The sequence below is a fragment of the Felis catus genome, chromosome D1 (genome assembly GCF_018350175.1).
Source record: "Felis catus isolate Fca126 chromosome D1, F.catus_Fca126_mat1.0, whole genome shotgun sequence".
NCBI classification, from domain to species: domain Eukaryota; kingdom Metazoa; phylum Chordata; class Mammalia; order Carnivora; family Felidae; genus Felis; species Felis catus.
Window position 1 is genome coordinate 15,759,947 of NC_058377.1, and position 12,823 is coordinate 15,772,769.

Consider the following 12,823-nt stretch of genomic DNA (forward strand, 5'->3'; position numbering starts at 1 on the left):
GACTTCAGCTCAGGTCATGATCTCTTGGTTCGTGAGTTCGAGCCCTGCATCGGGCTCTGTGCTGACAGCTGGGAGCCTGCTTCAGATTCTGTGTCACCCTCTCTCTCTCTGCTGCTCCCCAGCTCATGGTCTGTCTCTCTCAAAAATAAACAAACATAGAAAGGGAGGGAGGAAGGGAAGGAGGGAGGGAGGGAGGGAGGGAGGGAGGGAGGGAGGGAGGGAGGAAGGAAGGAAGGAAGGAAGGAAGGAAATATAAAAATAGGAGTTCCATTCCCAGGACAAGCAAAATGATGGGCCTTTGGGTGCACCAGGGCACCATCGGGATGCCCCAGTCCCCGGGCCTTCTAGATGTAGTTCTAGCTCTATTGCTTTGCTGCTCTGCCTGGAAAAGCAGTCTGGATGGCCCCACTCACTTCGGGCCCAGATGAAACCTTGGAGTGTCGTTGGGAGCCTCTGGATTTGGGGGCCCAGGGGGAGATGCTCAGCCCCTGCTGGGTAAGATGATCAGTGCCCGCCCCCCTCCCGCCCCACTCCCTGTCTGGCAGGGAAAGCGGAAGGGGAACACCGGCCCCATGAAGCAAGCGAAAACCCTGCAGGCCCAGAAGGTGGAGAAAAATGCGATTAGCATTTTATCTCTGCACCCCGAGCCTGGGAGCCGCGTCTGCATGCCCGCCTCTGTGGGACGAGGGGCAAACGCAGCCAGGACCTTGTGTGTCCACTCCGGTGCCTCTCCCGGGGGAGGCTGCCTAGAGTCTGCGCCCAGAGCCCAGACATCTCCTCTCCTGACCGCCCTGCAGAGCAGGGAGGCGGAGGGAGGCTGAGGCTCTCCTCCAGCAACAGGAGTCCCAGCCCCTTTCCGTGCTCCGAGTGCGAACACCCTCTCCCACTTCCCCCACAGCCCTCTTGCAATTGACTCCTGGTGCTGATGACAGCCCTGGGAAATGTTAAAATAAGATGTGGTGGCTCTGGAAGGCATGAGTCAGGGTTGGGCAGCAGCCAAAGCTGCCACCAGTCTCCCTTCCCCAGCTGCCGGCGGACTCTGGACAGGGAGCCGGCAGCCCCAGGAAGCCTTGTGGTGGAGACCCAGAGGTGGCTGCCTCACTTCCCTCCCAAGCTTAGGGTCCTCTGTGCCCCTGGGTCCCAGGTGGGGCAAAAGCAGCTGCCATTGGCTGGCTGGAGCCCCGCCCCCGGGCCTACAGAGGGTCCCCCTCTTTTCTTCACCTCTAGCAAATCCCCTTCTCCCCTCTCTTCCTCTGGTTCCCTGCCAGCTCCCGGTCCCCTGGAACGCTGGTTCCAATCTGGCTTCCAAATCTCCTTTCAGCCAGACACCGGCCCTCACATCACCTCCCCTCCTGCTCGGCTGCCCTCATTCTTTGGATCCCTAGGCTGACACTCCCGCCGGCCCTTCATCTTCCCTTACTGATCCCAGAACGAGGGACGGAGCGAGCACCTCCACGCTACAAATCCAGCCCCGTGTCCTGCAGATGCAGCGGTCCTGGCTGCAGGTTTGGGGGAGTCCAGCGGGGAGGCCCCCGGGGCCAGCAGAGCCTCCCAGAGACGCTGCCCCCCCCCCACTGGCCGGTGCCAGCACGTAGCCCGAGCCCCGCTTGTCCAGACCCGGGGCTCCTCACACCGCCTTCTCAGGGGCAGACGCACACCGCCCACGTCCCGTGGGGGTGACTCGGGCTGTACTTGGGCCCGGGCTCCGAGCCCAGCATCGCCCCACACCCCCCCCGAGAAGAGAAGGGAGGCTCTTGGCCTCCAGAGCCCTGCCGCAAACCCCGGACCCGAGCCCGGCTTCCCATCTACGAAGCGGAGGAAGGAACGCCCGCCTGGCGAGACCGTTGGCAACACTGGGTGCCATATTCACGCGACGCGTTCAGCAGAGTCTGGTAAGTTCTCGCTCGACAAGTAGCATTTCTTGCTGTGGTTATGCCAACGTATTGATTTTTTTAAAATAGTTACTCCAGGGACCAGCGGGATGAGTCCCCACCTCAGGTGACCTCCTTCCTGGCATCAGGGTCCCATGGAAGCCAAATCAGTAACTGGGCACCAAATGAACACACAATCAGATCAAGGGAAGGGGGTGGGGGGGGGGGCGTGTGAGGGAAATTTTCTCTCTGAAAAGGCCCCGCAGCCTCCACTAGGGCTCCGCCACAGTTCCTCTCCATCAGGAACCTAGCATCCCCCACTCCCAGGCCCTGTCCTCTGACCTGGGTCTGTTCAGAGCTTACTTCCTGTGCACCCGGGATCCCCCTTGTGACGACGCCTTCTCTGTCTAGACGTGTGTCACCGACTAAAGCCAGAGTAGGCCCCTGCTCCCCAGGCCTCTGAGATGGCGTCTCTCTTCCCATTATGAGTCGGCTTCAGAAAACCAGCCCTCAGTATTCAGAGGCTTCACCGCTTTTGCAGCCCACGGCCCGGCTGTCGGGGTGCAGGCGTGCGCCGCTTGCCACGCACAGGGTGTGACGGTTACAAAGGGCTTCACCCCACGCACTGCCTCGGCCCCGGTTTATTATGACCCAGTCTTCCCGCTCTGCACTGTAAGTGCAGACCACCCGGCACGCGGGCTCGCGGTTCTGTTCCATCGCAGGGAAAAGCAAGTCGAGAGAAGCAGCCAGGAAGGACTGCTGCATGAAGGCAGACACCCCTTTGGTTCACAGGGGCCGGGACCACGGGTCAGCCTGGCTCCTCTCCAGACCCTGCCTGAGGGCCCCCTGCCCAGCAGAAGCAAAGGTGACACCGCCTCTGACCCCTTCCCGCGGCCCGGCTGGGGGGTCGGGAATGGAGACCCGGCAGCTGGCTGGGGCTCTGGCCCCTTTGATTCTGCAACTGAGAACTGGGGAAGATGGTGGGGGGAGAAGGAAGGCGGGGCCGAGCGCTTTATCCAAGCAGGCCTCTCTCCATCCCTCCCTCCGCACCGCCCCCCCCACCCCTCGCCCTCTGTCTCGTCCACGTCTCTGCGATTCTGCCTTCTCACCGCCTTCTGTTTTCCTGTCCATGGCCCTCACTTCCCGTCTCAATCCTGATCTTTCCGTTTCTTTCAGCGGGGAAGGAATTTCCTAGATACCTTTCTTCTCTCCTTCCTGTTTTCTGTTTCTCTTCCTCTCTCCTCTTCATTTTTCTTCCTTCATTCCTAACTCTGCTTCATTCTCTTGCTTCCCACCCCCCCCCCATCTGTTCTTCTCTTCTTTTCCCTGCCAAAGGAAAATACTAAAACGGAAAAAGACAACCACGAGCCTCCCGTCCATGTCACACACCCTGCCCCCCGAACACACAGAGCCCGGGATCCCACCAGAGGGGCAAGCTGGTAGTTCCACATGCCGTCCTCAGAGGCGTCACCGACAAAACCACTAGCCTTCTCCGTGTCAAGCCCCGGGTGGACCCTCGGACAAGCACATCCTGACGGGGGACAGCCCAGAAATGGCAACTCAGAAATGACCGGACTCAGAAATGACGGCCCCCCGCGGAGCCTCAGGGACCCAACACCTATCCCAGCCTTGGCACCTGCTCGGCACCCACGCCCCCTCCTGCCCCACCAGGCTCCTCCCTGCCCTTCACTTTGCTTATCTTCGCACCAGAAGATGAGAGCAAAGGCACACCCAATCTCATCAGGCTTTCCCAATTACTTTTGCCTGAAGCCCCATGAGTAGGAGGAGCCTGCCCACAGCCTAAGACGGCTCAGAAGAGGAAGAAAACAAGGGGAACCTACACTTTGGGTGGTTCCCAGAAATACGACATGGAAGAGGTCTGACCCCCGGGAAGGCTAGAGACTGGACAGGAGACACCAGTACTGCCTTATGAACTCATCACGTTGGAACTCCCTGCATTTCCTTCAAGCACTCACTCACCTGGGCCCTGCCTGGGCGAGGGGTGCCCGCAGCCCAAGACCCCCAGAAGCCCCACCAAGCAGGACAGCTCCACCCACCGCTCTCACGGGCATCTCTGACTCAACCTGCTCGAATCCAGACTCTTTATCTCCCTCCCCACACTCACCCCTCACCGCCATCCGCCACCTCGGTCAACGGTACCACTATCCGCCCACAGTCACTCAGAGAGCCGGGGCTCACCCTGGATCCTCCCCCTGCCGTGTTTTCCAAACTTATTAGTCACCGAGTCCAGTTCACGCGTAAAATTTCCCTCTCCTCTCCTGTCCCCTTCACCTGGGTTCAGGACCTCATCCTCGCTCACCTGGACTTCTGCAAAAGCCCTTCTTATTCTCTCTTCCCCAGTCTCTCATTCCACCACTGCAGGGAAGGGCTTCCGAAATGAACCAAACAAGTCCTTGTCCTGCTTCAACAGCTTCCACTGGCTCCTTACTGCCTAGAGCCATGATGTCCAAACTACTTTGACTGCTGTGTCTAATCAAACAGATGCTGGTATCCATCCCTAAGGTGTGTATTTTTATCTATGTGTCTGTGCACTTACATGTGCCATCATCCCCCGCCACTATCTACAAGACCACAAACCTTTAGGGAAAGAATATTACTGACATCAGGAGATTTGAATCTACGTTGCCAATCACCTTGGTAATTTTGACTATTTCTGGTCTGGCTTCCACTGGTTACAATTGGATTGTTACCACTTTTAACTCAGGATGGAAAGAGGACAAGGGGCCCTTTGAGAGCAGGCTGGGGTGGGGGAGGGAGCAACAGCCTTGCCAAGTTCTTGCTGTCCTGCTTGCGCTTGGGTGACCCACCCTCTCTCCAGCCCCCAGTGCCTTTCCAGGAAACTTGTTGAGCCCTTGTCCATTGTGTGAGGGTCAGCTAGTTAAAGTCAGATAAGAGCACCCATAAATCCACTGCAGGAACAGATGTAAATATGTTACAACGTGCTAACAGTGAGGGAGGAGGCAAGGAGCCCCTGTCGATTTCATGGAACCCCCTCACCCCATTTCCCTAGGACCCTCCCTGACACAGGCAACATGCACGGCATAGGGGCTAAGGGCAGGCACCAGGGTCAACCCATACAGTAAATATTCGAGAAGCTCAAATTCTTTTTTTTAAAAAAAAACGCTTATAAATAGAGGCTTCGATTTTTTTCCTCCTCTCCCAGTGGATCATCTTGCATAATCCCAGGGCTCAAAAACCCTAGTTTGAGAACTTCTAGTGTATACAAAAGGTCTGCGTCCAAATTCCTCATTTTGTGTAAAGGTCCCGCCAAAGAAGATGTCTTGTAAATTTCTCATAATCGGGGCTATGGAGGATTTATGTTCCCAGCACGAGGCTGGCGTGGAGCAGATGCTCAGTAAATATTTGTGGAATTAATAGCTGGTTCCCCAAACACATACAGCCTCCTCTCTGGGCTGTGAATGTTCTTTTCCCCCTTAGAGCCCGGACTCTTTCACTTAGCAAGTCCTTGTTCAGCCTCATAAGCTCAACTCAAATGTTACCTCCTCTGGGGAGGCTGCCCCGACCTCGGGCTCTGTTTGTTCTTTCAGTACAGCATCTTCCTGCGGATCAGAGGGTGAGGTCTGGGCCAGGTCACCCCCACCCACCCAGTCACTCGCCACCCACCTCTCCACCCTGGTCAAGAGATGTGGAGGCAGGGAAGGAACTTCATCTGAGTGTCCCCAGTGCCCAGCACACTGTAGGTTCTCAGTCAATGTCTGATGAATCAGAGATTCACAGAGCCAGGAATGAGGTCAAGGGATGGTCCAGGCCAGAGACTTCCAGGCTCAAGAACTTTGGTTCAGGGCACCAGGCAGGGAGAGGATGAGGGCCAAGGGAGATGGCGTGGGGGAACATCCAGGACCATGTCTGCATGGTGAACCTCATGAAGTCTGCTCACTGATGGCATTCCATGCGAGACACGAAGCCTACTTGGAGAAGTAGGGACCCCGGGCGAGGGAGTGAGCACTGGAGGCACCGTGGCGGCACCTGCAACCCCATGGAGGCCAGGGAGTCTCAAGGAGCCAAGCAACCTCTCCCCCAAGCATCGCTCTGCGGCCAAAAGCACTCAGTCAAGGGAGAGGCACCAGCACCATCATTAGATGATGGAGTGGGGGACCTGCCAAAGCCCGGACAAAGGCAATCTAAAAGCATTCCTGCTTCCAACTGGGTCAACCCAACGAACTCACTTGTTAATGGACCCCCATCAACACCGGCAGCCACAAAGAAGCCTCAGCCACCCCCAACCCCTCCCCCAGGGGGCCCTTCTGGTCCTGCGCCAGCATCCTGCACCAGCTTGGGTCCCAGGCCGGCCCGCCCGGTATGGGCTGTGGCCTGTTAGGCCAGTCACCTCCGTTCTGCAGCCATCATGGGAACCGGAAGACGGAGCCTGCAAGGCTCTTAGGACGACAGCAGCCACGGTACCCACTGCAGGTAGCACAAGGCAAAACACGAAGTGCAAAGCCAGAGAGAACAGGTCTCCTCCTTTTCTCCATCCTCCCTGGCCCTGTGGACCAAGCAGTGATTGAGGCTTTCTCCATCTTTCACCTCAACTACTACGACCAATTCTTCCCCACCTCCCTCCTCTGCCCTGTGCCGCTGCCAGAATCATCTTCCCCTGTGGCAGGAGTTGGGTTTTCAGCCACTTTTACCCAAGCAGCATTTAAGCGCCTTTCGCGTGCACGTGCCAAACTGGGGCTGCAGGTATAAAGATACGCGCGGCCCCTCCTAGGAAGTGCTGCGCAGGATCCCTAAGTACTTAAGGCTGTTGTACAAGGTCACTAAGCTGGGACTCGAACTGGTCACCACCCCATCTCCATCGCCCCTCGCTTGCCCCCCCTTCCCTCCCAGTGCACCTTCAGCACAAGGACTAGCAGCAGAAGTCCCAGCATAAAAAAGGCTGTCCAGGGGCGATGACAGAAACAGGCAGAGGATAGGACTCAAACATCTCCAACCATCCGGCTCAATGGCTTTGGTGGAGGAAGTGCCTTTTGAGGGGGCAGGGGGGTCACTTCCCTGCTCAGTATTTCCCTTTAGGTGGCAATGTGAGCAAGCTCAGAGCCTCCCCCCGCCCAGGAGGGCCTCCCCCCTGCCCAGGAGGGCCTCCTCCCCCAGCATGCCTACCTCAGGAGAAACCAGCCCAGGACCCCAGACAAACAGCCAGCTGGTACTGGTCCAGCCTGGACTTGAAGGCCAAGAGCAAGAGCCAGCACAGCCCCAAGCCTCAGCCCGAGACCACCAGTCCCAGGCTGCGAGAAAAAAAGCCCACCCCCAATGTGCAATGGCCACATTGCCTACCCCCTCCCCCAGACATCATCTCACCCGGATGCAGGATGCTTGGTGTAGCTGACGTGGTACAAGTTACACTGGGGCAAAAAAAAAAAGCCAGAGCCAAATAGGAGTAGACAAGTGAATTTGCTACAATAAATGTAATCTAGGTCAAGGATCAAAACTCCTGTCCACAGAGGACACGAGCTGCCAGGACTTAGCTGTTCTGTGTGTATAATCCTCAAGGACACAGGGCAACTCTAGAGGAAAGAGGAAGAACACAGAGAAGAAAAAGACCTGGGAGCTGCCGCTGTGTTCCTTTCCTGGTGCGACAGTGACAAAGGCCCACAAATGAGGTGGGTTAATCGATAGAGACCTAGGGTTACATAGTTCTCGAGGCTGGAGGTCTGAAATTAAGATGCTGGCAGGGCCAGGCTCCCTCTGAAGCCTCTAGGGGAGGATCCTTCCTTGACTCCTCCAGCTTCCGGTGGCCCCAGGTGTTCCTCCACTTGTGGCTGCACCTCCCCATCTCTGCCCACCCCCCCATATCAGTCTTCCCCCAATCCCTCCGTCTTCACATCTTCTTTCCTCTGTGCATATCCATCCCTGTCTCTTCTAACGAATCGTGTTGGATTCAAGGCCCATCCTTCTCCAACAGGACCTAATCTTAACTAACAACATCTACCTACGCGGACCCTGCTTCCCAATAAGGTCGCATTCTGAGCATGCGGGTGAACATGAATTCCTAGAGGACACTATCCAACCCAGCAAAAAGCTATCCTGCCCGGTTGTCAACAAAAGGCAGAAGAAGAAAGTACCATGTGAAGGGGTTTGGGACGGGTCAGTTCCAGGTGGACGTCTTAGTGGCCCCGGCCAAGTCACTCCGCTTCTCTGAGCCTCAGTTCTCTGATCAACTGCACAAGGTCATTTTGAAGGTCACGTAAGAAAAAGCTTGGTTACCGCAAAGCTCTGTACCGGGAAACACGGGTGATGTTTCCCTCAACGATGCCAGGTAAGACACCACCGATACTCTGCCTGCCTCCTTTCTAGGTCCACGGTTCCTACATTCCAGAATACCCTCTGCAACTGTGGGACCAATCTCGCATGAGCCACGAGCCAGCTCCCTGGGTGAACTGGGAGCACCTGTCCTGATCACACGAACAAGCATTTGCCAACGTACCTCTGCAGAAAGTCAAAGCTGGATCATGTTGTGATTCAGGGCTTCTAGACGGCACCCTTAAGCAGCTGGGCCACAGGGAATCGGGGGTGTTGTCCTGTGAAGCCTCCGCCTGGTTCACAGAGGCAGTGAGGTGCAGAACGAGCCCAGAGAAGGAGCCCAGCACAGCATGAACAAAGCCCAGCGAAGCTCTCAGAACCGAGAGGGGGCGCAGCTGCGGGACAGTCCAGCCCTTCCCCGAGCGGGGCGGAGGGATCTACATCCGGGTCCTGGAAATTCACAAGGCCTTTACTCAAGCTAGTCACTTACCTCGCCTGCCTGCGCTCAGGGGGGGGCGGAGCCTCCCGACCCACGTTGCTCCCCCAAGTTCCCCACCCGCGTTGCTCCCCGGTGTTCCCAGCCACCTTGCAGCGCAGACCGTGAAGAGACTCAAAAGGGGTAAGGGTCCCTCCCTCACCCACATAACTGGCAGAAGATGCGGCTGGAACGTGAGTTACCAACACGCACTGTTCATGAAGCTTTAAAGAATGAACGACGTGCACAGAATACAGGGCCCACGGTAATCAAAAAACACATTCTAAGGGTGACGATTCATCAACCCACAACTGAAATCATCCTCATTTTCCTTCACCGGCAGTATTTCCATGGCACCTACTGTGTGCCGCGTCCTGCCGTAAGCACTTTCTCGACCTTAAGTCACTTAACCCTCACAGCCGCCCCAGAAGGTAGGGCTTATTTATTGCCACCCACTTCAGAGATTTGGAAAGTGAGACAGAGAGGGGTTAAATAACGTGCTGAAGGTGACATAGCTGGAAAGTGACAGAGCCATTAAAGTTAAGGTTTAACGCCCACAAGGGGCTCCTGGGTGGCTCAGTCGGTTAAGCTTCCAGCTTCGGCTCAGGTCATGATCTCCCGGTTTGGGGGGTTCAAGCCCCAGGTCGGGCTCTATGCTGACAGCTAGGATCTTGGAGTCCTCCTTGGATTCTGTGTCTCCCTTTCTCTCTGCTCCTCCCCTGCTCACTCGCTGTCTCTCTCTCTCTCTCCTTCAAAAATAAACATTCAACAAAGAGAAAAGATTTTAAAAAGATGTAAGACCATGCATGGTGATTATTCCGTGTACAAGCTGGGAATACAAATGTCGTAAAGTTTTCATCTATACAATTTAATTTCTAACCATGCTCTTAAAAAAAAAATCATGCAAGTCCTATATGTTCATGGTCTCAGATGCATAGCAGTTAGGATGAAAGGCAATGTCGCCCACCCCATCAGCCTCCCTATTTCTTTCAACCACAAGCAGTTCCAGGGTAAAGTTCAGAGCATCTTCTAGAGACACCTGAAAAGAAAGGCTGGACTCGGCAATAATGGGAAATTCAGCCTTTGCCTAATTTGTGGGGAGAAGGCCGAATGGCAAGGTATTTTTCTGAGACCAATTTCAAATACATGGGCAATGTGGAAACTGTCCCCAGGGACGGCCCAGAGTTCTGGGGCAACGGGGGCATGAGTGGCTTTTCAAGGGCCCTGGAGAACTGCCGAGGCCCTTGCAGACCCTCTCCACGGCCCACGCCGGACCCAACCATGCATGAAAAAGTGGAAAAGGCCCAGGTGTCCTAGGTGACACAAGCCTGGGGCACAGCCCTCTCTGGGCCTCAGTTTCCCCCTTTGTAAAGATTTTTTTAATGGTTGAGAGCGAAACAGAGCACAAGCGCAGGAAGGGCAGAGAGCGAGGAAGACACAGAACCTGAAGCAGGTCCAGGCTCTGAGCTGTCAGCACAGGGCCTGATGCGGGGCTTGAACCTGTGAACTGTGAGATCATGACCTGGGCCGAAGTTGGACACTTCCGACTGAGCCACCCAGGCACCCCTCCCTCTTTATAAAACGGAGGTAACGGAAGCACCCACATCCTAGGGTGGCTCCGAGGTCTGAATAAGGTAATGCAATTTCTTTACACGGACATAAAAGCCTGGCACGCAGGAACATGTTACATGTTAGCGATGTTTTACTTCCACGGCTTTATTGAACCAAACGTGACCTGTTGTTCTGTCAGATACTCCTGTCTGCCCCCACTCCCTACCCTCACCCTGAGGGGGATTGATCCCAGCAAGGACCACAAGACAAGGTCAGCTCCCACCCAAACAGATCAGCCACAGTTAGGGATTCTCGATGTCCCCGGTTCCTCTTTGGTGCAGACATGTGAGGCTCCATTCCACAGCGTTGGGGCCTAAACCATGTCTGGGAGAAGGGTTGGTTAGCCGTGAAAATCCTCTCCCAAAAGTTAGCGAATCCACAGAGAGCCACACTTGCACACCTCACGGTGAGCCAAGGCGTCCCTTCTGTCCCCACAGACACACACTGCCTCCCCCATCCGCCTCATTTCAGAGCCACTTGGCTTGGATGCTATGGGCCGTTGCTGGCACATACCCACCGTCTGTGTCCTTGTCCACAGAACTTCCCGGGAGAGGTCCCAACAGAAGGGTCTGTCACTGAAACCGAGCTCAAATTACTCGGGCTCAGAGGAAAGAACCATAGGCTCTGCTGGCTGGAAGGAACCCCAGAGGTTCATCGATGGCAAGCTCCAGTCTCTAAATTCAGCTCACTCCAGAAATAACAGCCTCTACCCACTCCCAAGCGTGGGAAGAGATCGGGAACAGCATTTCTGAAACTTCAAGGTACATACGAATCTCCCAGGGATCTTGTCAAACAGATCCTGAGTCCGTAGGTCTGTCGGGGCAAGGGGGAGGTGGGGTGGGGGTTCTGCCTCTCTAACAATCTCCCAGGTGATGCACGGATGCTGGTGGCTCCACAGACACACCTGGAGCAGGAAGGATCTGGAAGGCCTGCTGCCCTCAGAAGCTCCTGCTTGCATAGCAGGCGTGCAGGGCGTGGGCAGACTGAGCTTCCCAAGGTACAAGCTATGTATTTTTTCCAACTACGGATCGAACCACAGTGCTGTGTACCACCACAGAAAATAATTGTTGGATGGATGAGTGGATGGTTGCCGATACGAAGGTCGAATGTGCCATCAGAACAACTGGCAAATTAATACACTGTCCTAAAAATTGCATATCCAAGTAAAAATGTCCTGGGGGAAAATGAAGGAAGAGGGAAGGAAGGCAGGAGAGAAAGAGGGAAAGAGGGAGGGAGGGAGGGAGGGAGGAAGAAGAGGTCGAGTGGGGAGCTAAGGCTGCCCCTGGACGAATGGGGGGGGGGCCCAGTGGTAGCCCCCTGCCGGGGCCCTGGGAGGTGTGGGCTCCCTGCTCACTCCAGCCTCTGTGCCTCCCCCTGTAGATTCTGCAAGCCTCTTCCCCAGGTATCACAACATCCCTGTCTCTCCTCGGGCTCCCAGACGCACCTGGAAGCTGGGCCCAGAGCTGAGCCAGCAGGGTTGAATAATCCTCCCTCCAACACGTCACACCCAGCAGCACTCTTGTTCAGCGCTCTTTCCTGTTCATCACCTGAGTGCCCGGCAAGGCGATTCAAAACCTGGGGCCAGATGTTTAGACTGGCATATAGAGGATTCCAGCCCAGGGAAAGCCTGTGCAGGATGGCCCATCGGCCCCTCATTATCTGACTGTGGAAGTTCTTTTGAAAAGGGAGGCACCTGCCTAGGTCTTTGCAGCCTGTCCCTTGAAGCCACCTGTTCTAAGGTCATAGCCACTTCACTCCAGACTTCCAATTCTAAAGCCTGCTGCCCTAACATGCACCCCAATGTTTAAAGCAGCACTAATGACAACAGCCAAAGTATGGAAAGAACCCAAATGTCCATCGACTGATGAATGAATAAAAAGATGTGGTACACGTATACAATGGAATATTACTTGGCGATCAAGAAGAATGAAATCTTGCCATTTGCAACAACATGGATGGAACTAGAGGGTATTATGCTCAGTGAAAGCCATCAGTCAAAGACAATATCATGTGATTTCACTCACATGTGGAATTTAAGATACAAAACAGATGAACATAAGGGAAGCCAAAATAATATAAAAACAGCGAGGGGGACAAAACATAAGAAACTTAAATAAAGAGAACAAACTGAGGGTTGCTGGCGGGGTGTGGGATGGGGTGGAAGGACTAAAGGGGTGATGGGGCATTAAGGGGAACACTTGTTGGGACAAGTACTGGGTGGTACGTGTAAGTGATCAATCGCTAAATTCTATTCCTGAAATTATTATACACTATATGTTAACTGACTTGTTAAATTTTTAAAAAATAAATAAATAAAGCGGGGCACCTGGGTGGCTCAGTCGGTTAAGCGTCCAACTTTAGCTCAGGTCACAATCTCGCGGTTCGTGGGTTTGAGCCCCACGTCGGGCTCTGTGCTGACAGCTCAGAGTCTGGAGCCTGCTTGGGATTCTGTGTCTCCCAATCTTTCTGCACCTCCCCTACTCACTGTCTCTGTCTGTCTCTCTCTCTCTCTCTCTCTCTCTCTCTGTCTCATTCTCTCAAAAATAAATATTAAAAAACGCCTTTAAAATAAATAAAGCACAAA

At 54.9% G+C, this 12,823-nt stretch overlaps 1 long non-coding RNA gene across 1 annotated transcript; it reads left to right on the forward strand.

The window, feature by feature from the left end:
• The first annotated feature begins 4,402 nt into the window (after positions 1-4,402).
• LOC109491810 lies at positions 4,403-12,153 on the forward strand. Its single transcript, XR_006586001.1, has 3 exons — positions 4,403-8,893; positions 10,778-11,000; positions 11,109-12,153. It is a non-coding gene; the product is annotated as an uncharacterized LOC109491810 (long non-coding RNA).
• Positions 12,154-12,823: the final 670 nt, after the last annotated feature.